Raw genomic sequence first — 25,318 nt, 5'->3', positions numbered from 1 at the left:
TTTCACGTAAGTTTTATTTGTAGATTCTTCACACTTTTTGAGGTTGAATTAAAAGTAATATATCATTTCTACCACACCAAAGTTTCACAAGACAGGGAAAATATCCAGTTGTATACATCAACATACATGAAAATTATCTTCAATCCAGACAAAATAAAGATAAAGAACATAGAAAAAAAAAGTAAGAAAGGAACCATCACTTGCCCCCAAATACCTGGCTTCTACACTGACCTCAACTACAAGTAAACAAGTAAACACCTATTGGTGTTATGTAAACACCTATTCAAATTATACTATACATTTACTATACTACAGTTAATGATTAAAGAAACTATTATAATTTAAAATTATGACTAATAGTTTTGGTAAAAATAATATTGAAAGTTAAAATTTTAGATTTACTTTTGTATTTCTGAAGTATATTCTATTAGCTTCAACTACAAATATTAGTAGTATCTGCCATATGATATACAAAGCATTTATTAGATTCACTTTCAAAATAAAATAATCCTGTGTTGAAGGAGCAACACAAGTAGAAAACCACACATAAATAGAACTGATTTAAAATCTATTATTTATGAGTTTATGACAACAGCAAAACTGAAACCGCTTTGTGTCATAGCTTCCACATCTATAAAATGGGGTTGTGTATCTATACAAATTTAAGAATGAAATCATTTTTTAAAATAAGTGCCTGGCAAACAAAAAAAAAGTTTAATAAGTTAGGTATCAATTTGATTCTTGGAATCAGCGAAGCTGTCAAAAGATTTTCTGTAAAAAATTACACGATCAGATTGCAACTTTAAAATATTTACCTGGCAGCAGTATATACAATAATTAGAAGTAAAAGAAATTAGGGGAGTCCCATCCAATCCTATTAGCTCTTTTTTATTAGTGGAACTTCTAAAAAAATTAATCTGGTTAAATTGGGTACTTGCACCTAGCACCAGTTTCTTTACCTAAACCGCATAAAAGAATATTTATATTTACTGATAAGAAAACAAAAGGGAATGAACTGGATAACAAAGTTATACACAACGATAAAAAGGTAAAATGAAATTCACAAAAACAGCATGATTCTGTAACAATTGAGAAAAAAATGGAAAACACACAAAGGAAAATACAAGGCCTACCCTTCCTTCTTACTAGAAAGGCAGAAAACTGCAGACAGTATGTTTTAAGATATACATCAAAAGAAAACATACCTAGTGGTTACTCTGGGGAATTTTCATGTTAAACAGTATATACACTAGTACTACATGCAGCTCTTTATTAAACAAAAATCTATTCTAAAACTAAGAGCAATTCAAAGACAAGACTGTTCCCTGCCTTCCAGTTTAAAAGACACAAATAGAAAGGTTAATAGTACAAAGTCACATGAACCTAAGTATTATAGAAAATTCTGAGCTACAAACCTAATCCCTTGCCTTAACAGTCACTTTATTCATTTCTCATATATGTTTATTCCAAACACATTAAAACATTCCTGCTCTCCTATAGCATATCCATCAGAATACTGAGATACCTTTCTACTTTAAGTTACAGAGTATAAGCAGAAATAAAAACACTCTCATCATAAAATGTATTTTAAAAGCTACAGGAAGAAAAGGGCCTTAAAATTAAATGGAGATGAGTGGAGCATGAAGTTACCACCCTTTTTGGGAGGCTTTTTTTCTAATGAGAAATAAAATTATTATACGGAGGATAAATTTTAATATTGGGGTTTCAAGACACATCCTAATAAATTTGATAGTGGCAGGCTCTGAATCATGAATATTAAAGTTTAAATTAAAAATGAGGTAGCTTTGTGTGTGACATTTATGGTTTTCACACCAAATTCACAGTAAACTACCAATTAGACACTGGGGAACATCCATGTCTTCCAGGAAGGCTACCTGCTGGTTATTTTGAAATCGGCTCCAGAGCTTATGTCATGAGTCACTACAAAGTGATTTTCAAACGGTGGTGGAAAATTCTTTAACTTACAGGTGGTAAAAAATATTGGACAAATAGGTACTCTCTCCCTCCAACTCAATCATCAAAAGCAGTACATGCTTTATCTGATTTACAGGTTTACTTTTTTTTTTTTTAAGATTTTATTTATTTATTTGACAGACAGAGATTTCAAGCAGGCAGAGAGGCAGGCAGAGAGAGAGGAGGAAGCAGGCTCCCCGCGGAGCAGAGAGCCCAATGCGGGGCTCGATCCCAGGACCCTGAGATCATGACCTGAGCCGAAGGCAGCGGCTCAATCCACTGAGCCACCCAGGCGCCCCTGATTTACAGGTTTACTTAACTCAAAGGATCTTTTAAAATGCTTTTCCAAAAGCTTTAATATTTAAAAAATGTTTTCAGAGTTTAAAAAAGTTTGAGAAACCAGAAGACTAGGAAAAAAACTGTTATGACCTACCCTCAAAAACATTTTGCTATTTGTTTGGGAGAGTATGGTGTTACCACCTCATAAGAGAAAGATAGCATTCATGAATTTGGCTGTAACAGGTTATAAGGGCATTTAATTTCAGCCACCTGGATAGTTTACACATACATGAATTTTCTACTGGCCCTCAACATCCAGCCAAAATTACTATCCATTAAGTAACAAAGGTAAGTTTTTCTCCTGCACTGATTAAAAAAAAAGAAGACTCCCCTGTTTTCTGTGTGGGCTCCTAGTAATAAACTAATGGCTGATATCTATATGCAGGCTATTCAATTTAATCCGAAAATTCCTTTCAAATATTTAATGATAATGTTTGATTATGTTGATCCATAAAACTTCCCGATTTTTTTTTTTAAAGATTTTATTTATTTATTTGACAGAGAGAGATCACAAGTAGACAGAGAGGCAGGCAGAGAGAGAGGGGAAAGCAGGCATCCTGCCGAGCAGAGAGCCCGATGCGGGACTCGATCCCAGGACCCTGAGATCATGACCTGAGCCGTAGGCAGCGGCTTAACCCACTGAGCCACCCAGGCGCCCCAAAACTTCCCGATTTTTGATGTGATTTTACTTTCATGTAACTTGTTCTCATTTTCTCGTATCTTTACCCTTGAAGAAACCATGACAAAAGTAGCAATCATCTACTCAAAACTATCCAGTTAAAAGGAGTCTCTGGATGACCAACCTTCATTCTCTTAGGCAAAGTACTGCTTTTCAACAGTTTGCAATGCAGGTTTTTTTTAAAAAAGATTTATTTATTTGAGAGAGAGAGAGAGAGAGAGAGAGAAGGGAGGGGTGTCAGACTCCCACTAAGCAGAGAGCCTGATGTGGGGCTCGATCCCAGGACCTGAGCCGAAGGCTGGCTCTCAACCAGCTGAGCCACCCATGTGCCCCAGCAATGCAGTTTCTTTCTCATTCTACCTTTAAGTTCATCTTACAACCGTTTCAAGGAAATGTTTAGATTAAGTACCTTCCCAGAAATTAACAACAATGTATAATTTCAGTAGAACTATAACTGATGAGAGAGATGGAGGGATACACCAACTATCTGCCTGATATTGTTGAGTGGTCCCTAAAACTGTCTTAAAAATGAAGCCATCTATATGATGGAATTTTCTAAGATACATGACAGCCATTCAAACACAACATACTATTTCTAGTGGAGTTTTAATAACATGAAGTGCTTTCTGCAAGAAAATTTTTTAAGTCCTACAGGGAACTTAGGAAAAATCAATTCTTAGTGATTCTGGACTTAAACCAAAATTTGTTTTGTACCTTCTCACAAAGTTTGTGTTCATAAATATAAGGTGGAATTTTAAAATTATTTTATACTTTTAAATCATTATACTTTGTCAGGAAATTCCCTTTGGTCCTATCTTCAAAATATATTGAGAATTTATTACTTCTCATTACATTTACTGCTCTATTTTTGACCCCATCCACCAACATATCTGGCCCCAGATTATTCCAAAGACTTCCAGACTAGTTTCCCTGCTTCCATTCCTTCTCCTCTCCCCATCTATTACTACCAGAGCAGCCAGAGTTTCTTTTAAAACATTAAGTCAGAGCTTCCCATTCTTAGGCCCAAAACCCTCCAGGGGCTCCTAAAAGTCAAAGTCATATCCTTTCTGTGGGATACTATAATATCTACCTTCTCCAACCCTGCCTTGCTCTCTGACCTACTCTCATATATTCTCCCATTCTCATTCTGCTCCAGTCACATGGAGGAACACTGTTCCTCAGCATGTCTGCTTTTACACTTGCTTTTCCCAATAACCCCCCAAATAGTCCTTGCCTCTTAACTCCCAAGTTACAACTTATTTATTACTTGTCATTAACTCTATGCCTCTCCCCACCCCAGACCATACCTTAATAAAGATCCACAAAGGCTCAAATCTTTGTTTCATCAATGTATTCCAAAAGCCTCCAGCAGTGCTTCCTATGTATTAGCTACTCAATAAATTCATGAATTTTAATGTTCAAATCAAAATGTTGTTAATTCTTTGGCCAAAAAAAAAAAAAAAAAAAAAAAAAAAAAAAGAGAGAGAGAGAGAGGAAATCACATTATGTTTACTAAATAAGCTCTGTAACATATTAATCTAAAAGTTTTCTATTCTAAAGCTATTAATGGAAGGGAGCACGGGTGACTCAGTCAGCCGGTCGTACTAATTTCAGCTCAGGTAGTGATTTCAGTTTAGTGAGATCTAGCCCCGAGTCAGGCTCTGTGCTCAGCAAGGAGTATGCTTAAGATTCTCTTGCTCCCTCTTCTTCTGCCTCTGTCCTCTCCTTACCCCCACCACACCATTCTCGCTAAAATAAATCAATAGATAGCTATTAATGGAGGAAGTGCACATGGATTTCAAGGTCATTAAAAGTCAAAAATTAAGCCATCAAAATAAAGACTATGATCTATAATATCTTCAGTCAGAACAACCATCTAGTTTTTTAAAAATATTTTTTAGAATCACAATTATAAGAAATTACACGTTCCATCTTCTTTAGGTCAAATAAAATATCCATTATATAAACAAATATTTGAGGAAAGACAGAACCAAGCCCTAAGACTATCATATATCTCACAATGTCAGGCAATCTAGACTAGCTTAATAAAAGTAGCAACTGAATTACTAAAGATGAATATGGCACAATACTGATATAGTACTACTTTTCTTCTTTTTTTTTTAAGATTTTATTTATTTATTTGACAGAGAGAGATCACAAGTAGACAGAGAGGCAGGCAGAGAGAGAGAGAGGGAAGCAGGCTCCCCGCCAAGCAGAGATCCCGATGCATGACTCGATCCCAGGACCCCGAGATCATGACCTGAGCCGAAGGCAGCGGCTTAACCCACTGAGCCACCCAGGTACCCCAGTACTACTTTTCTTAACAGTGCTCATTCTCAGTAACAAATTTAACAATGCTGTGAAAAATCACAAGGGGAAAGCCATTTTAACATACATAACTAAAAACAATGTAATACCTGTAGAAAAGTCAGTTATATTCTGTAATATTGTCTTTGACCAAGTTTTCTACCATGTAAGCACATAATCTTAAGGTTGAGTGGAATGCTAAAGACATCATTCATATAACTGCTCTTTACACAAAACTATAACCAAGTAATGAAAAGAAACTCTATTAAAAATTTCAACAACTGGGGGTGCCTGGGTGGCTCAGTGGGTTAAAGCCTCTGCCTTCGGCTCAGGTCATGATCTCAGGGTCCTGGGATCAAGCCCCACATCAGGTTCTCTGCTCAGCGGGGAGCCTGCTTCCCTTCCTCTCTCTCTCTGCCTACCTCTCTGCCTACTTGTGATCTCTGTCTGTCAAAAATGTAAATAAGGGGCACCTGGGTGGCTCAGTGGGTTAAGCCGCTGCCTTCAGCTCAGGTCATGATCTCAGGGTCCTGGGATCGAGTCCCGCATTGGGCTCTCTGCTCGGCAGGGAGCCTGCTTCCTTCTCTCTCTCTCTCTCTCTCTCTGCCTGCCTCTCTATCTACTTGTGATCTCTCTCTATCAAATAAATAAATAAAATCTTTAAAAAAAAATTTTAAAAAAAGTAAATAAAATCTTAAAAAAAAAAATTCAACAACTTACAGAGCAACTAAATAACCTGGAAGCATAGGATTCAGAATTAAACTATGTTAGGATGGAAATTTTATTCTGGTTTTTTTTGGTTGTAGTTGTTGTTATTTATTTTAAACCATATTCCCAACATCCTAAACAGCACCTGACACACAGTAGGTACTCATATATTTGATGACAACATGGGTCAATCGCCAGACTCAGATCCTAAACCACTAAGCAATCCTGAAGTCGTATTTATAGTCAAAATTAACAAAAATTACAACCATGTTAAGGGCCCAAACACTATTAGTATAGCAGTAATATTCTAAAATAAAAAGTCTACGGTTTTTTCCAAGACCAACAGTCCGCTTGTTAAGACAGATTAGGTAACCCTGAAGGCTCATTGGAAATACTTCCAGGGGGGTCCAAGTAGGCAGTACTTTGGGAGCACTGAAACCCTACTCAACAAAGACAATTCTGCTTTTATTCATTTTTATCTTTTGATATTTCAAGTACTTCTGTTTGAAAAAAAAAGTTTTACTTCATTAAATATTTGAAAACCAATGACCTAAACTATTTCCAGATTAACTACCCTATTATTTAATCAACAGTTTCCTCTAACAACATGTTATGTCCAACGCCTTGTTATGAAGTTATTCTAAACTCTTTCTAGAACATAGCCTCACTCTGTGGTGAAAACAGAAGAAACAAAGGTCATTTCATTTATATCAACCTATGTGAACAACCCAGTAAGTATTTACTGTGCCTATCTCAGCTTTATGTCAGAGGTTTCAAGGGTACAAAGGTATAGTATAGGGAAGTCCACTAAGCTAGTGCTATGAATATTCACTTCCCTTCCATATTCTGAGGTATTCTCACTGGAGAACAGAGAAATAAGGGAAAGGTCATGATTTTAACATACAAGATTATAATGCTATAACAAAGGAAAGTCATTATTTTTATTATACAAAATAGGTTAGGTAAGTCTTAACAATTTTCTTACTGATGGGAACACTAAGGTTAAATAAGAATCACAGGAAGACATACAGACTAAAAAGAAGGTATAGATATGGAGGGGGAAAAAAGGCTCAAAACCACTTTCCCCACAATTTTAAAAGAAACTTTATGGTACCATGGCTGAAAAGACAAAGGTGATGTGCTATACCATGGAACTGATAAATGCAACAGGAATTCCAAATGATCTTTCATGATCAGTGTAAGCTGGTACAGATGAGGTTTGGAAAACTGGCCAGACAGTATATATTTTAGGCTTTATATCCCATACAGTGTCTGTCAGTAACAATTCAACTCTGCTGTCACAGCACAAAAAGTCATAAACAATACTTAAATGAATGACCATGGTTGTGTCTATGAACACAAATTTGAATTTTCATATAATTTTAATGAACCACAAAACATTATTCTTTCAATTGTATCCTCAACCATTTCAAAACATAAAAAGCCATTATACAGAAACAGGACAGAAGGTCAATCTGGTCCAAGGGCCATAACTGCAGACCCCCGGAATAGATTAACTTACAGTGAGGAGAAAGGATTTGAACCAACTTTGAAAAATAAACTGGATTTGGGGCGCCTGGGTGGCTCAGTGGGTTACACATCTGCCTTCAGTTCAGGTCATGATCTCAGGGTCCTGGGATAGCCTGCTTCTCCTTCTCTCTGCTTGCTATCTGTCAAATAAATAAATAAATCTTAAAAAGAAAGAAAGAAGGATAAATAAACTGGAATTGAATTTTAGAAAGAAGTCATTCCAGGTGTGTGATTAGGGTGGAGTGGCTGAGCACAGCTGCCATGCTGAAAAGCAAACTTACTTCTTAGTTTCTGAAGATATAAAGTATGACTATAGAAGGTCTTCAAGGACAAGCAGGAGTTAGACCTTATAATAAGCAATAAGACATCATTATAAGCTAGAAATGGAATACAAAATTAATTTTCTGAGGCACAAAGTCCAAAAGATGGACAAATCCTGGAGGCTTGAAAGTACCTCAACTACCGAAGAATTCGAAAGAAAATCCAAGAAAAAGAATTTGATGACTGGCTGCTAATTATAAGAAATAAAGACAAATGAGTCTTAACAAAAAACTGATCAGTTTCAGCAACAGATGGTGGTGTCACTTGAGTTTCAGGTGACAGTATTTCTAAAGAAAAATGAAAATACAGAAATGAAATAAGGCAACACTAGAATTAATAACATAAATCTCAAGATCATAAATGTAAAAAAAATCATGTTAGAAAGCATTTAATTCAATACTCTTATAAGAAACACCCAGTTACTTAGTTAATAGTAATGTTAATTTCCCACTAGTTCTCTAAACAGTCAACCAAAATAAAAATATAAGTAAATAAAGAGTTAATATTTGGTTCTGAAAAGGTAAGTATAGAAAGAAACAAATTTTTGGACCAGGAAGACTACATCATCAACAGGAAGAAAATGAACAAACTGTAAAAGAAGCAATGTACAAGTTTTTGCAAGGTTCCTAGTAATGCCAAACACAGCAAAGATAACACAAAAACTGTTTATTTCCCCAACACTCCTATTAACCTTGTGTTAAATACTTTTCCCTAAATATTTCACTCAAAAGGTACAAACGGATGCTTTTAAATTTTTAACCTTATATTTTCCCCTCATCAGCCAATCTATCTTCACTTCCCTGTGCTTTTGGTCCACAGTGACCTTAACTTGCCTTTTTTCTTACTCATCCCCATCTTCCCCAAATTCTAAATCCTATCTCCTTTATCTAAATTCCTTTACAATGATTTTAAAAATCATTATGCCCTGCCATCTATATGGCTGTTCTACTCTACCTTGAACTGGCATCTAACCATTCCTAAATTGTCAAGCTCTCTCCCCACCAAAGCTCTAAGCTCTTCTAAGGGAGTAGTATCTTATACTTCTTTGTATTATTCACAATGCCCTAGCTGCTTAATAAAATAATGTGCAGGAACAAAGCAGGCTAAACCTAGTATGAAGCTAGAAAAATGAAAATTCACTTTTACCACTAACTCTTCATGATCAAAAAAGCTTGAGAATCTAACCAAATGACACACATGGGTCATATTTTAAACCTAAAATTATGAAGTTATATAACTCTTATTCCCAAGTAATAGTTCTAAGGAGTCAAACAGAAAAGACATGAGCAAACATTAACAATCTATTTTTACTGCAAATCTAAGGTATTGTGGACAGTTAACCTCCAAAAAAGACCAACCTTGTTTACCATCCCTCTTGTATTCAAACTCTTATTTGCAGTTAATACATCCAAATTCAAATGATTATTCTGTAAATAATTCCCTAAGAGCATCTGAAATAGTTCTTCTCTTTTCTGCACTTCTTAGTACTTGTACGTACATATTTACTCCCTTTTTTAAAAGATTTTATTTATTTACTTGACAGACAGAGATCACAAGTAGGTAGAGAAGCAGGCAGAGGGCGGTGGGGGAAGCAGGCTCCCTGCGGAGCAGAGAGCCCAATGCAGGCGTTCCCAGGACCCTGAGATCATGACCCAAGCCGAAAGCAGAGGCTTAACCCACTGAGCCACCCAGGCGCCCCCATATTTACTCCTTTATAGTTACCTCTTCAACTAAAGCTCAAGCTACACAATCTCTAATTTATCTTGGGATCCCCAAGGCCAGGCACACAGTAAATGCTAAATAATGGTAATAGAATTAATGAATTGAAAACCACAGACTTTAAGTTTCCTTTACATGCAGATTTCTTTCTACAAAGAAATTCTTAGATTTAAGTACAATACATTTAACAAACAAAAATAGTAGCTGCTGGGTTGTCAGAGGAAGTCTCAAGCCATCCAGGAAAAATCCATTAAGGGGTTCAAGTAACAGAGTTTTAAAACCAATTAAGTTAAAGTTCATACTTAAAATCCTTAACACTGAACTATTTTTTTACATTTCTAATACAGTTTTTCCTGGTTTGAGAAAATGATTAACTAAAGCCTTCATTTAAACAAATAAGGAGCTTGATTACTCAAGTCACCAAATGATGGATCACTTTATCAAGGTTTCTTCACCATTCGTTATAGAAAACCAAGCTCCCCTGATGTACTTTAAATAAATGTATTTTATAAACATTTTTTTAGGAACACAGATATTACTAAAACAGAACACCATACAACACTTCTTGAGTAAATTATATTCTCTGCATAACTTCTTGGTGTGCAAAGAAAAAAAATCATGGGTCTTACAGGTCTAGAACGAGTTGTAAAATAATTTGTATAGAAACTGTAGTTTGAAACTTACTCTGTAGCCACCAGAAAGTTTTTATTATGCCATTTCATACTAAAAGGCAAAATTTACCTTAGGACCTGCTAATGCTGAAAATACTTTAGTAGAATTTTTTTTTTTTAAAGGTTTTATTTATTTATTTGACAGACAGAGAGAGAGAGATCACAAGTAGAGAGGCAGGCAGAGAGAGAGGAGGATGCAGGCTCCCTGCTGAGTAGAGAACCCAATGTGGGGCTCGATCCCAGGACCCTGAGATCATGACCTGAGCCGAAGGCAGCGGCTTAATCCACTGAGCCACCCAGGTGCCCCACTTTAGTAGAATTCTGAGACAAAACTTTTCCTTCAGTATTAAAAAACTGAGTTACAAAACTGTTTTCTAAGCTGTATCACAACTTCAATTCCAAAAAAGGAATGCAGATATGATATTTTATTTCTTTAAAAAAAAAACAACTTATACTTTCAAAGTCAAAATAATTTTCTCCAAAAGAGTAAGTGTACTAAATCTGCTTTTCAAAGAAAAAAGTGTATGTGTGTGGAGGGATTTCAAAGCATTTTGGAGATGTGACAGAATTTAAAATATTAATTTTGCAATACATTTTTAAAATTGCTACAGTAACTGGGGTGAGTGCTTTAAAATGACAGAGATATCAGATTTCTGTGACAAGTCTTCCTTACAGCAAAGTGTAACCCACCCATTCCCCAAAGCTTTTATAACGAACATATACAAAGAATGGTTAAATAACAACACATGCTGAGGAGGGTTAAAAAAAATGTAGCCTGCACAGGACAACCAAACCAATTGTTATCTAGTCATCTGTGTCCTCTTGACTAAAGTCTGCTTTAAGTCAATCAGATCAATAGCGCAATAGCACCATTCTTGAGAGTTAAATACACAGCTATACCCAGCTTTTCTATCATGTATGTTTGTTCATAAAGTGCTCTAAGGGCTATCAAAGTTTTTGGTGATCAACACTTAACACTTCTCTGCTCTACTACAGATACAGGAAATGGGAGTCAATCTGAAAGGATAGATGAAAAGGCCAAAAGTGAAAAAGAATTTAAAATGGAAACTGTCTGCAAACTTTCCAGTAGATTACCTATATAGTATGTATATCTAAAACTATTCATTAAGAATAGTTTTATCATATTGAAGTCAAATAAACTGGAATTGACAATAAAACATCTCCAAAACACATTTTACTAACATATATTAGTATTTTTCCAAATAGTTGTATCTGGATCAAATTTTTGCTAAAAGAAACATTTTAGGAGATTTTGAGAAATACTTCCTGAAGTGAATGCAAGTGTATCGAATGCAAATAACTCCCCCGCCCCCATATACTTTGAAATTGGGTATTGGTTTTGGATATTCAAAGTCAAGACGCAAACCCTCCACATGCCCCGCCAACACCTGTAGAAGGCAGCAGTGGCAAAGATCAGTAAATACAACAACGTATTCCACCGTTTTACACTTGACTCTTTAAAAAAAAAATGGTAGCTTCTTAACTATAACAAAGGAAAACGAGCAAATTTTCGTTAGGAACTTAAACTTTAAAATGGGTGTACACACAATCTGTATTAGATCTATTTTGGTCTAGGTCTAAAACACTTAAAACTCCCATTTATTAAGCATGAGCCAAAACTGGATTTCTATCATATGGCATAAGTGTAAGTGTCCCCCTACAACTTTCCCGGAATTTTACCACACATCCTAATAGTTTGCCTTTACTTCTGAGCACCTTTCGGCGCCAGCTACACCCACAGTCTCCACCTCACTTGCATTTCTAATAACACTAAGGAGGGAGGGTGTGAGAGAGTATTTATGTGTGGATAAGTGCGCGCGCGCTCCCGCGCGGTTCCCCACCCCCACCCCGATACTTTTCTTTAGTGGAAACAGGGAGAATCTAGAGGTTATTCTGGCAAAAACTCAGTATCAAAGCCTTAACCCAGCCGCAGTCAACTGGTAAGACTCCGCGTTTTCGTTGCGCAGTGCAACTTCTCACACCCTACCCCGAGCTTTCGCAGCAGATGGGAAATTGGGGAAGAGAACCCAAGGAGAAGTGGGGGAGATCGGGAAAAAGTGAAAGGGCCGATCCCCTTGAAAGGCGCTTAAGTTTGCAACCAAGATTATGTTTCCGCGAATATGCGCCCACCCCCTTCTCCCCTTCCAGGTGGAACTCGTTAACAGCAGCAACCCAGCCAACAGAACCGCCACCTTCCCTCCCCTCGTACCATCGGAGAGGAGGGCAAGTGAGGGCGGCGGGCGAGAGCGGACGCCTGGCGGGGCCGGCGCGATCCTCGGTCACCACCAGGCCTCTACCGACCCCGGCCGCGTCACCTGTGGAGAAAGCGCCCCCTCCCCCGGCCTCTCTGCCCTTCACGCCGACCGTACCCCCCCCCCCCCCCGTGGCAGCCGCTCCCCGCTCGGCCTGCGAGGACGGAGCGCGGCGCCAGGCTCCCTTCCGTGGCTGCGGGGCCCCAGCGCCTTGAACTGGTTACAACCGGCGGCGGCTACCAAGCCGGGCAGCCGGTGGCGGGAGGGTCCCGGTCGGGGAGAGAGAGAGCGGACAGGCCCAGAAGAGCGGGGATCGCAAGGTCCTACCTAACACCGTCGGTCTCCTCCGTCTCCTCCTCAACGGCAGCGGCCCCGGCGGTGGCGGCGGCAGCGACATTCCTGGGGAGCGCTCCCGCCGCCGCCGCCTCCTCCTCCTCCTCCACTCTCTGCTCGCCTCTCTTCCCCGGCGCGCTCACCAAGCGCCGCGTCCCTTCAGCCACCTCCCCCCCGCCCTCCCCAACACACACACGCCCCGAAACCTTAAGCCCTACAGCTCCCGCAATCGGGTAACCCACCCTCCCACCCTCCCTCCCGCCACCAGCGGCGGCCCCGTCCCTCCCCCCTTCCCCTGTGCCCGCCGCCGCGCCGGGCTCAGTAATGGCGGCCACTCAGGCTCCCTCGCGCTGACGGATCTCTCTCCCTCTCTCCCGAACTTTACCTCAGCATCTCTCCCGGCGCGCACCGCCGGAACGCACGCACGCGCGCGCGCGCAGCCACACACCCGGCCGGGGGCGGAGCGGCGGCGCAGCCTCGACGGGGCGCGCGCGAGCGCGCATACGCGCACCCGCACCGCCCTCCCCACAATTCCCCGCCCCCACCGCCCTCACCTCGCGGCGCCTCCCGCGCCGCGCGTCCGACTGGGCCCGCCCCTGCCCTCGTCTCCGGGGAGCCTGGGAAGGCGCGAGCGCTCGGGCCGGAGGGAGGGGAGCGAGCGCGGGGCCGCGTCCTCGCTCGCGTCCGGGCTCCCCCATTGGCTTCTCCCCTCCCCCTTCTTCCTCCACCTCTCCCACCCATTGGTTCCCTCTCCTACTCTATTCCTTCTCACCTTTTCCCTTTTACCCATTGGCGTGGGTATTTTTCCTCAGCTTTCCCCTTTCTCCGTATTCTCCTTCTCCGTTCCATCCTCCACGCTTTAGAAGCTGCAGACCGTGCAACCCTGAGCGCGGTCGTCTCCGAACCTTCCCTGCTTTCTCCCTTTTCCTTTCCGGTTTCTGGCTGAAACTGAGAGCACACCACAATACTGCAAAGGAACCTGATGTTGTTAGCCGTTGCAAAACATCGTACGGGCACCGAAAGATTCTCCATAAATCCCCCTACGGTCTCAGAGCATTAAAGAATTAAAGGGAGAAAAATATGCGCCCTAGCTTGTTCGCGGGGACATGCTCTCCTGTCTACTACGTGTTCAGTCAGTTTTCCGCCTGGGGATCGCTCGCCAACTACAGACATCACCCGCCCCGGACCTGGTGCATGATCACCCAGAAGGCAAAACTCCATAGGAGCTAGAATCCCTTTCTCCGCCCACACCGCACGGACTCAGACAGGCCCATGGTTTATTCTGTTCTTAAGGAAGTTAGGCGAGATACCAAGATTTAGGGGTTTAGGGTGTCCACAAAGACCCCGGTTCACACCACTACCAGCCCAACCTTAGGAACCAGGCTTTTATTATCCTACCTAAAGTATATTCAGTGTTTTTTGAGACACGGAAATTTTACAAGTTTGGGGATACATTGGGTTTTCGTTGTATTTCTCTTCCGAGCATTGGTATTGAAAGGTGAAGAAAAGACGGACGGTAGAAAAAATTGCCTTTCCTTTTACGATTGAAGAAACTGAAGTCTCGTGACTTTCCCGAGATCATCAGAATCTGTCTCATAGAGGTCTTAAAATAGTTGCCAGTAGATAAATGAGCAGAAACATAAGTTTACCCCAATTTGTTAAGTCTAAAAGAAGTAATTTGGGGGAGAACTTTGGGGAAAGATTTGTTCCCTATCTTGAAAACAGTTCATCATCAGTAAAGTTAATGTATGAAAAATCTTTTAAGTTCCAGTTATTCTTTATTTCTTATGTTACATAAGGTACTGAAGTTAGCCAAGTTTGCTGCTTTGTGTTATAATGATATAGCTACTGCCAACCAGAAGTACCTTTATGGTCTGTTGGTAAACTAGAAAAACAAAAACTGCCTTTTGGTAAAAATCAGAAAATATCTGTCAATAAATCTATCACAATATTTCAGCACAAGTTTGTTCCACACTCCTCCCCCTCTACTGTCCACATTTCTCAAAGGTAAACTTAACAAAGTAGAAGAGACATGTTTAATTTCTCTCTGCCTCTTACTCCTCTCTAATTTTAAAAAGGCATCACTGAAATTCCTTACTCCAACCACTTTATTGCATCTGAATGGTACCAAGTAGGTTAAGTAGTTAAGGTCCTTAGGCACTTCTTTCTTTTAGTTACAAACCATAGTCATGGAAAGATGCAAAAGAAAACTTGCAACGAAAGTAAATATAGAAAGGAAGGAAAAAGAGAAGAAGAAATTGGGGAAAGAGAATGAAACTGTCGATGTGAGGTTCTAATGCCATAAGTACCCATACCACTTGTGCAGTTTGGAAAGTTTGTGCATTTAAATCTATCTCTTGACCTTTGTACTAAGAGTACTTAAAAATACAGTGATCGATTTCAGAGTCACGACTTACACTCTGAAATGTTAACTGTTATGGAGTGTCCACCCTAAAGATACTTTGAAAATTACTTCCTAAATAATCAGAAATTTCATAACCATGGACATGTATCAACATAAACTCAAGTCAAATAAATCAGGGCTTTTAAAAGAAGCATCATCGTATAAAGAAGGTGAAAATTACACCTTAGTTACCTGATAATGCTTCCTTTAAAACAAGACATGATACTAAAGGATCAAGACATGATTCTGGAGGGAAAAACAAGTCTTGAAATGTTACATTCTCATAATGAAGACCCAGAAAATGTAACAAACAAAGCCATGATTTCCAAAGGATACTTTTCATAGCTGACATTACTGTTAGTCCTCCTACATCATCTATCTTGATTTAAGGGGTCTGGAACTTTAAAACGTTGTTCCTTATCAGTACTAGTAGTCTAAAGCTGCTTACCAGTACGAAAAAAATTAACATTTTTATTGTTTTTATATTACTTGTTCTTTTCAGAAAATAAAACATACACTTTTATGTACAAATAAAAATCTGAATATGGGAATTGGAGGCCAAAGTTCTGTGCTTGAAAATGCTCAAATATTTACAAATAAAAGGCAATAAGGGGAAAAAAATAAACAAAAACCAAAGAATAAGATGGCATTTTTTTTAAAGATTTTATTTATTAATTTTGACAGAGAGAGATCACAAGTAGGCAGAGAGGCAGGCAGAGAGAGTGAGAGGGAAGCAGGCTCCCTTCAGTGCAGAGAGCCCGACGTGGGACTCGATCCCAGGACCCTGAGATCATGACCCGAGCAAAAAAGTTGATCAGGAGCCATACCTTCAGAGAAATAGCTTTAAACACCCACACTTGCCACCCAAAAGGAGAAATTTTGAAAAAAATAAGTAATGTATTCTTTACACACACACACACACACACACACACACACACACACACACGAGAGAGAGAGAGAGAGAGAGAGAGAGAGAGAGATGGAGAGAGAGAGAGAGAGAGAGAGTTATCTCAGATCATCTACTTTTCTTTTCTAAAATAAAAAAATTTAAGTACTTATTCTGTTGTACTGGATAATTAAAAATACCCGAAGCTTTGTTCTTCATTTACTTTGAAAAAATTAGCAGAATAAGATTTTGGTCAGGCAGTTTAGGTTTTTAAGTTAAATATTCTCCACAAATTGCTAGTTCTTTAACACATCCTAATGAAATATTAATATGCATGGTCTTTCTAAGATCAAAAGAAATGACAGCCATAAATGTTATCAAAATCCCAGCTCTATCATCAGTGGTAACAGTACAATATTTAGATGTTTGATGTGATTTGGCTTCAGAAGAATTTACCCTAGAGAAGCAGCTGCACCCCCTGCTGGAAATCTCTGATCATAACTACTTTGGCTTTATAGCCTCAACTAAGAACAAATCAAAGGCCAAGTAAAGGGCCTTTGCATTCATAATAAAGTTGACCAATACTTTTTGCCTGTCTGATACAAGACAGGCTTCTGGAGAACAAACTACTCAAGAATGTCACCTGATTACAGACAGACTAGGCAAAGAAGTTGGAGAATAACGAAGGCAAATTAGCTAAATAATCAAAGCACTAGACGATTGTTTACTGTGTAATTTCCTACTGAATTTCACAACTCACTTCCACCTCCCACCTAACCCCCACCTCTTGCCTAGAATTCTCTTTCTGCCTGTCGGAATCAGTGAGGACTATCAGGTGGACAGAAGGCTGAGTAGGATGAAGTGCTATTCCCACAAGTGACAAATCGTGATATAATCAATAAGCCCAGTAACCATTCACTGAGTTGTGTGCTGAAAGACTTTTCTTCAAATTTGTTTTATGGCTACCAATAATATTTTGCAGCATGAAGAAAAGGTGCTAATTATGTCTTGTCTGTTACTGTAGAAAATATTTTCATAAGAGTTAAGGTAATTGTGAGCATGGGACTGGAACAGTAGGAAAGTAATGCATTGACCTTCCTGGCATTTTGTTCCACAGAGCCTTGTTCTGTTGATTTTCCAGAATTGGACTTTCAGACTGAAATCCCAAAGATGGTATCAGAGTCTAGCTTCAAAATGTCATGTTCTTGCCACTCTGGTCCTAGGACATAACTGGAAGAGTGAAAGCAGACCTCTCTTTTTGAATAATTAGTATTTTATAAAGATTACTTGTAATGCAGACTCCTTTTAAAGGGATAACAATTCATTCAGGTCCCACCAGCACAATACTTTCATTAGACAAAAATCTTCAAGTTATTTTCTCTCACAAAAGGAGGTATTATTGGGCCATCTGGACCCTCCATTGAGTTTTTATGAAAGATCACAGCTTGAATTTAATCAACTCCAATAAGGTTAACCCCACAAAGCTAAGAAAATAATTGTAGGGGTTGCTAACTGATTTCTCTCTTTGAGATTATTACCACTGTCATTTGTAAATCATTACAATGGGTAACAAGAACTCATATTGCTTGACTATTTAACTGCAAGAACATAATTTTTGTGAATACTCCTTATTCCTGCTCTCTTTAGGCCACCATTGTATTGTGAGCAACTCTAGGTAAGAACTGCAAATGAATGTTTGGCCCTATACAATAACTAGAATATAGTTAGTAGAAAGTTCAATGAATGTTTGATGAATAATAATATAAAACACTCTAGGTTTTATGGATTTCTGTAGATTACTAACAGAAGACTTTAGGTTATATTTTGAAATACTAGCTGAGATAATCACTTTGGAAAATATAAATCATTTAAAGAAATTGCTGAATTTACCTGTGAAAGTCAAGTTAGATGTCTTACCCTGAGTATAACCCATAGTTCTCTAGGTCACATCTCTCTAGAAGGTAACTGAGTTACTAGCAACAAATAACTGTGGATCTGAAACATTAAGGAACATTGTAAAGAACTGGTGCAGCATAAGAGTTTCTGAAATCAATGAAAAGCTGTCTAATCACTTCACATTTAAGGCTTTGTTATTCTTCTCTATTATTACAAGCTGTAATAGATGATAAATGTTTGCTTTGCCAATGCATGCTTTTGCATTTTCTTCAAAAAGCCTCTCAAATAATAATGCCAGTTTTCTGATTGGACACACAACTTCTTTCAAACACATCTATTACATAGAGAGGGATAATAATACTCTTCTTTCCCCAAATAGGCTTCCAGTCTCTCTCTGCAGCACAGTCTAGCACAGGACGATAGCATATGCTTCATTTATTTCTAGCTTTAGTATCCACAAGTAATTCTATTTTCTCCTCAAAAAGTATTTACATTAGAAATCCCGAGTTGTCAGGTGCCTAGGTGGCTCAGTGGGTTAAGACTCTGCCTTCAGCTCTGGAATCAAGCCCCATATCGGGCTCTCTGCTCTTCAGGGAGCCCGCTTCCCTCTCTCTCTCTCTCTCTCTGCCTGCCTCTCTGCCTACTTGTGATCTCTCTGTGTCAGATAAATAAATAAAGTCTTAAAAAAAAAGAAATTCTGGGGCGCCTGGGTGGCTCAGTGGGTTGAGCCGCTGCCTTCAGCTCAGGTCATGATCTCAGGGTCCTGGGATCGAGTCCCGCATCGGGCTCTCTGCTCAGCAGGGAGCCTGCTTCCCTCTCTCTCTCTGCCTGCCTCTCTACCAACTTGTGATCTCTCTCTGCCAAATAAATAAATAAAATCTTTAAAAAAAAAAAAAAAGAAAGAAATTCTGAGTTTTTACAAACATGGTAATAAAGTAAAAGTAAAGTAGCAAAAATTCCTAACGTGTCCTGTAGATCAAATTCTTGTAAAATTACATTTAGTGAAGGCAAATATTTAAAATATTTTAAAAGTATAGATTTTTGAGATAGAAAAATATCCATAATGATTTCTGTGAAAAAAAATCAGGCTACAAAGAAATAAAAGTAGTATGATTCCATTTTTGTAGAAAGGAAATGTTTTGAAAACAAGATGACAATATTATTGACCAACATATTAACAGAGATCTAATCTAGATCACTGGATTATAGCTAATATTAACTTTCTCCTTTTTGCTTTTCTATATTTCTAATTTTTTACAATGAACATATTATTTCTTGTGCCATTAAAATCTGGAGTATAGGGGGTACCTGGGTGGCTCAGTCAGTTGAGCCTCTGCCTTTGGCTCGGGTCATGATCTCAGGATCCTGGGATCAAGCCCCACATCGGGCTCTCAGCTCAGCAGGGAGCCTGCCTGACTCTCTGCCTACTTGTGATCTCTCTCTCTCTCTGTCAAATAAATAAATAAAATCTTTAATAAATAAATAAAAATCTGGAGTATAATGGTATTTAAAATGGAGAGATATAATATATAAAGCAATATTAGGTAAACTTTCTTGAAGCAATAACTGCCTACCACATAAATCTATTTTTTGCTCTTTTATTATTTCCTTTTTTCTCTCTTTTTTCCCTCTTGCCCCAACTTTAGATCATTTCTTCTATCTTCCTTTTTTATTTTTTGAATCTCTATCTCGCTTTTGCTTCTCTCTTCATTATCTCTTGGGTTTTTTACAGGCCACTTTGGGCATTGACTGGTTCCATTTGAGCAACCTCTGATGTAATGGAATGAAATGGTGTAGGTAAACATATTATTGCCACCACTGGATTGTAGCCTGTCATTGATGATGCCTTTTTTTCTTTAAAGGTCTTATAGACCAAAACATATCAAATACATTTTATTCTACTTAATGACTTTATTTTTTACTTATGTAAATCTACCAATAGTACTGTCTATATTCCTGGCAATCTTGTGGCACAGATTCTATTTTTAAGCTGTTTCTACACTAAGACTCTGTTCCAAAGCTTTCAGGTATAGACAATAGATAGTATCTCTAATGCTGATAATGCTGATCTGATCTTTCCACATACTCTGGTGTTTCCCTTTGGACCACAAGAATTATGATAAAATGTGTTCCATTTGGAAGGTTTCCTGTGTGGCTTTGCTGATACTTAGGTTACTGTTGGCTTCCATCACCCCAGGGAACTGAGGGTTGCTGTTTTAAGTCAGGACATTTATCTTCTAGCACTCCTGTTCACTATTTCCTCCTCAACACAGTACAATCAATTACCAGTTTACTTTTTTTTTAAAGATTTTATTTATTTATTTGACAGAGAGAGATCACAGGTAGATAGAGAGGCAGGCAGAGAGAGAGGGAGAGCAAGAGCCCGATGCGGGACTCGATCCCAGGACCTGGGATCATGACCTGAGCCAAAGGCAGAGGCTTAACCCACTGAGCCACCCAGGCGCCCTCAATTACCAGTTTAAAGAAGATGCCCAAATGGTCTTACTACAGTGCAAAAGAATGCTGAGGCACAAATTCATCTGCAGTAGAAAGCCCACCAAACTGGGAGTCAGGAAACCTGAATTTGTATCTCGAGATTTGAAGACATTGAAGCTTCCTGAGCTGAAATTTCTGCATCCACAAAAAAATATTAAGTTTGGAATTATTTTGCAGGGTTAGTCCAGGAACCAGGCTTCACTTTTTCCCAGTTCACACTTAATTTAACACCCACTCATACCCACCACCACACCCAGGATAAAGCTATTACTCTCAACTTCCCTATCAGTTCTGTCTAGGGCCCTTGCTTTGTCTCTCCCTACAAAGAGAAAAAACAAAAAGACAAAAAAACCTTCATCCTGATGAAGCTAAATTAATTTACATTCCTCTAAAACTTCTTCCTAAAATCTACTTCATTTGCTTTGAACCTCTGGATTTCCCAGAGCAAGCCTGCCCCATCCTCGTTATAAGGTCAACTGCTCTTAACCTTCTCTGCCAAAAGTCACTCTGTGGTTTCTAATACCACAGTTCTTTATACTCCCACAATGTATTCATCACTTTGCATACTCCATAAGCAGTATAATCCAGAGCATCCAAGTAGCCAGTACTGGGTCCCCACAATCTGTGTCTTTTCTCCCTTGTGTCCATGTAGTCAACCCTGTTTCCATCTTCAGCCCCTCTTTCTCTCAGGATTTGCCTATTCTGGACATTTAATATAAATGGAATCATACAATATGTGGTCTTGTGCATCTGGCTTCTTTTATTTGCTATTCCATTTTTGAGGTCCATTGATATTTTAGCATGCATCAATAATTCCTTCTTTTTTCATTGCTGACTAGTATTTGATTATATGGATATACCAAATTTGTCCATTCATCAGTTAGTGAACGTTTAGATTGTTTACACTTTTTTGGCTGCATTGGATAATGCTGCTTTGACCATAGAAATATTTCTGTGGATATATGTTTCCATTTCTCTTAGATAGCTTTGGGTAAAATTAATGGGTCATATGGTAAATGTATATTTAATGTTATAAGCTAATGCCAAACATTTTCCAAAGTGGCTGTAGCAGTTTATGGTCCTGTCAGCAATGTATGAGGGTTCTAGTTTCTCCAAAACCTGGACAATATTTGTTATTGTTTGTCTTTTTTATTAAAGCCATTTTAGTGGATATGAAGTAATGTCTTATTACAGTTTGAATTCACATTTCCCTGATGACAAATGATGTTGAGCATTTCTTTTTTTTTTTTTAAAGATTTTATTTATTTATTTGACAGAGAGATCATAAGTAGGCAGAGAGGCAGGCAGAGAGAGAGGAGAATGCAGGCTCCCTGCTATGCAGGGAGCCCGATGCGGGGCTTGATCCCAGGACCCTGAGATCATGACCTGAGCCGAAGGCAGAGGCTTAACCCACTGAGCCACCCAGGAGCCCCTGTTGAGCATTTCTTACATGCTTATTTTCCTTTGGTATCTCTTCTTTGATAAGATACCTATTTAGCTCTTGCCCATTTTTAATTGGGCTCTTGGCCTTATAATTGAGTTGAGCCTCACTGGATCTTAAATTCTTGGATTGAATTTTTCACAATCTTAAAGATTTTTTCTTAAGGCAATGATGGCTTGATTTTACTATTTCCCAATACTTCTCAAGAATCACTTCCTTGCATGATCGCAATATTTCTTTTTCCCAACTTGCAAAAAATTGGAAAAGATAAAATGTCGTTAAGTAAAATACTTTTTCTCTTCTAGGAGAAGCCAGTTTATTTATTTGGCAATGCATTGTTTTTTAGGTTTTGTTTCCCAGTCCCTCCTTACTCAAACAGGATAGCTTCATGCCAGTTATTTTATTTGATTTTGTTGTTAGAAACAGTATATTCATTCTATCAGAAAAACTGGGTGAAGAATTATTCAACAGTGAGCTTCCTGATCCACAACAATTAGGATTTCAATAACATGAGACTTGAGCGGGACTTTTGAGTCATTTCAATCAAAAGTGAGTAACTACAACCAAATCTTCTTCTTCTTGGTGACTCATTCATTTTCAGTTATAAGTATTTTTGAAAGTGAGTTAACTCTTTTAAACCAGAGGACTATAATTTTAGAGCACTTCAAAGTGATCTTTTCATTTGATACCTCAAAATACTGCCAAGCCTTTTAATATTTTGCAGTGCAAGTCAACTTCTTGGCCCCAAAGAAATCATGTCCCACAGTGATTCAGGGATTAGAAAGAAAAGAGGCTACTCAGCTCCAATCCTGCCTTCTGATTTACTGTGTGTACATCCACGGTGTGGCCTGTGGGTTCATGTTACTGTGGTACGCATCCCAAGTGTCATCCTAATTCTAATAAAAGAGCCCTGGCTTTGACAGTGTTCTGTATGTTCACCTTGTATTGGAACAGGCTGCTGACAATTCTTTGAATTTACCTTAGGGTAAAACTCTTCACTTTCCCCAATCGTCTCATCAGTTAAGTCGCCCGAAATCAGCTGCCACAGCCTACCATTCAGGTAAGTATTTTTAGCTAAATCATCCCAATAATAGGTATTTGCAAGGATATTTTTAGATCAGATGCTACTATATACACCTGCAACACAGAGGGAAGACTTGCCTATCAAACTCTCCTAAGTCATAGAGAATAAATACCCTAAGTTACTGAGATAGAATGTCCTCCTTTAAAAATAGAAGTGTCTTCATATGAATAAGAAACATTTTAGGAATGCTGACAATCTAGAGATCCAGGAACCTCCTTAGTCTCATTGGCCCTGTGTCACTGATCCAAGTCTTATTTGGTTTTAGCTTTTAGTTTAATCTTGTTGAGAACTCTTAACGTTTCAAAGTAATATTATATTAAGTATAATATAATACTGGCTATAGGGTATTTTTAGTTTATTCCCTACATTTTGTATATGAAATATATCTGAAGTTTGATACATTCTGGAGATTCAATATTATCCCAAATTTGTTCAAATATTTTAAAAAATGAATACATTTAAGTATTAAGTATTAAGCCTGGAGAAAAATATATAAAATATTAATAGGTGCTATCTCTGGGTAATTTTCTGAGAAATATTTTCACCATATATACTTTTTTATATGTTCATCTTATATACTTCCTTATATATACTTTCTCATATATCTACATACTTTCTTAGAATTTGAAATAGAGGATTTTTTTTTAATGCTGCACATACTAATTATACCTTTTCATTCACAACATTTCTTAAAATTACACTGACTGTAAGGATACAATGAATGGGAGTTCTGAAACTTCGGGAGACTATCTCTTTGAAATACTACTTTGATATATCCTCTCATTTAACTATCATCAATTTGTACCCACTATGTGCCAAAGATTGTTCACATTAGAAATATAAACATGAAAGACATGGTTCCTATTTGCAATGAGCTCATTTTCATGTCATGATTGTATCATGTCTTAGAAGTAGGCCCATAGTTTGCATCTTTTAACAAAGAGCAAATAAGTCTTTCAATCTCAATTATGCTATAATAGATTTGTCATGTGCAATTTCTCATTTTAAACATGACAAGCATAGATAGCTGGGTAGGTAGGTAAGTTGGTATGTGGATAGATAAATATATAGATAAACTGCTGAAGAAGGACAAATTTGAATGGGCAATAATTTCTTCTTAATCAAATTAACCAACTTAATTTCTCAAATTACTTTCATGATTAGGATATTTTCAGACTTACATTCCGAATGTTAGAGGCACTTTGAATCAACTCATTTTTCTCTTCTGTTGTCAATTGTGTAGTCTTGTGGCTTTGTTTTTTGCAGTCTTTAGGTTAGTGCCATACCACCAAATGACATACAGGCTGCTCCAAGACTGAGTGAAGTCTTGTTTTAACTGGCATATAACTGTTTTTATTTGGGTTTCTGTGGAATTTGGAAGTCTGCAAGTCATCCAAAATAAGGGCATTCCACAAATTCCATTTCTTAAAAACCATCCCTCCTTCATATACTGTTTCCATTTCCTTCAATGTAACTAAACTTTTAGCAGGACATTCCCAAAAAAGTGAGAAAAGGAGGTGTTTTAAGACAAGCAAAGCAGAATTCCTACTCCGCAAGTACTTTTGGTAGTATATTAATAGTAACAACAGCAGGACCAGTGGTAATAGTAGTATAGAAAAATAATTGTAATATAGCTAACCACTTAAAACACCAACCCTTTTAAACAAATCTAGAAAATCCAAGAGTTAAAAATGTCCTTTTGTACATGTATTAGTTGATTCAATACGATAACAGGCACAATTCTTTAGCAATGTGTGCTATTTCTCAAATTGTTTAAATAAAAACTAGGTTTTCGAACGATGAGAGACTATGGACTCTGAAAAACAACCTGAGGTTTAGAAGGGGCGTGGGTGGGAGGTTGGGGAACCAGGTGGTGGGTAATAGAGAGGGCACGTATTGCATGGAGCACTGGGTGTGGTTGCAAAAACAATGAATACTGTTACACTGAAAAAAAAACAAAACAAAACACAAGGGGCGCCTGGGTGGCTCTGTGGGTTAAAGCCTCTGCCTTCCGCTCAGGTCATGATCCCAGAGTCCTGGGATTGAGCCCCACGTCGGACTCTCTGCTCTGCGGGGAGCCTGCTTCCTCCTCTGGGGCGCCTGGGTGGCTCAGTGGGTTAGGCCTCTGCCTTCGGCTAGGGTCATGATCCCAGGGTCCTGGGATTGAGCTCCACTCTGGCTCTCTGCTCAGCGGGGAGCCTGCTTCCCCCTCTCTCTCTGCCTGCTGCTCTGCCTACTTGTGATCTCTCTCTCTCTC

General features: G+C 38.5%; 1 protein-coding gene across 5 annotated transcripts in view; it reads right to left on the bottom strand.

The window, feature by feature from the left end:
- ARHGAP5 (Rho GTPase activating protein 5) overlaps positions 1–13,342 on the bottom strand; it is a 76,733-nt gene extending 63,391 nt beyond the window's left edge. For 2 of the 5 annotated variants that reach the window (XM_046007257.1, XM_046007258.1), the window contains exon 1: positions 12,849–13,070. The gene's annotated coding sequence lies outside the window, so the exon portion shown is untranslated. Of the gene's footprint in view, positions 1–4,299; positions 4,433–7,529; positions 7,670–12,848; positions 13,071–13,239 lie in introns of those variants that run through there. The other 3 variants (XM_046007256.1, XM_046007254.1, XM_046007255.1) reach the window with 3 other exon arrangements.
- Positions 13,343–25,318: the final 11,976 nt, after the last annotated feature.

The sequence above is a fragment of the Meles meles genome, chromosome 6 (assembly GCF_922984935.1).
Source record: "Meles meles chromosome 6, mMelMel3.1 paternal haplotype, whole genome shotgun sequence".
Lineage (NCBI taxonomy): Eukaryota > Metazoa > Chordata > Mammalia > Carnivora > Mustelidae > Meles > Meles meles.
Note: the sequence above shows the minus strand (reverse complement) of the source record. Positions and strands in the feature narration are given on the sequence as shown.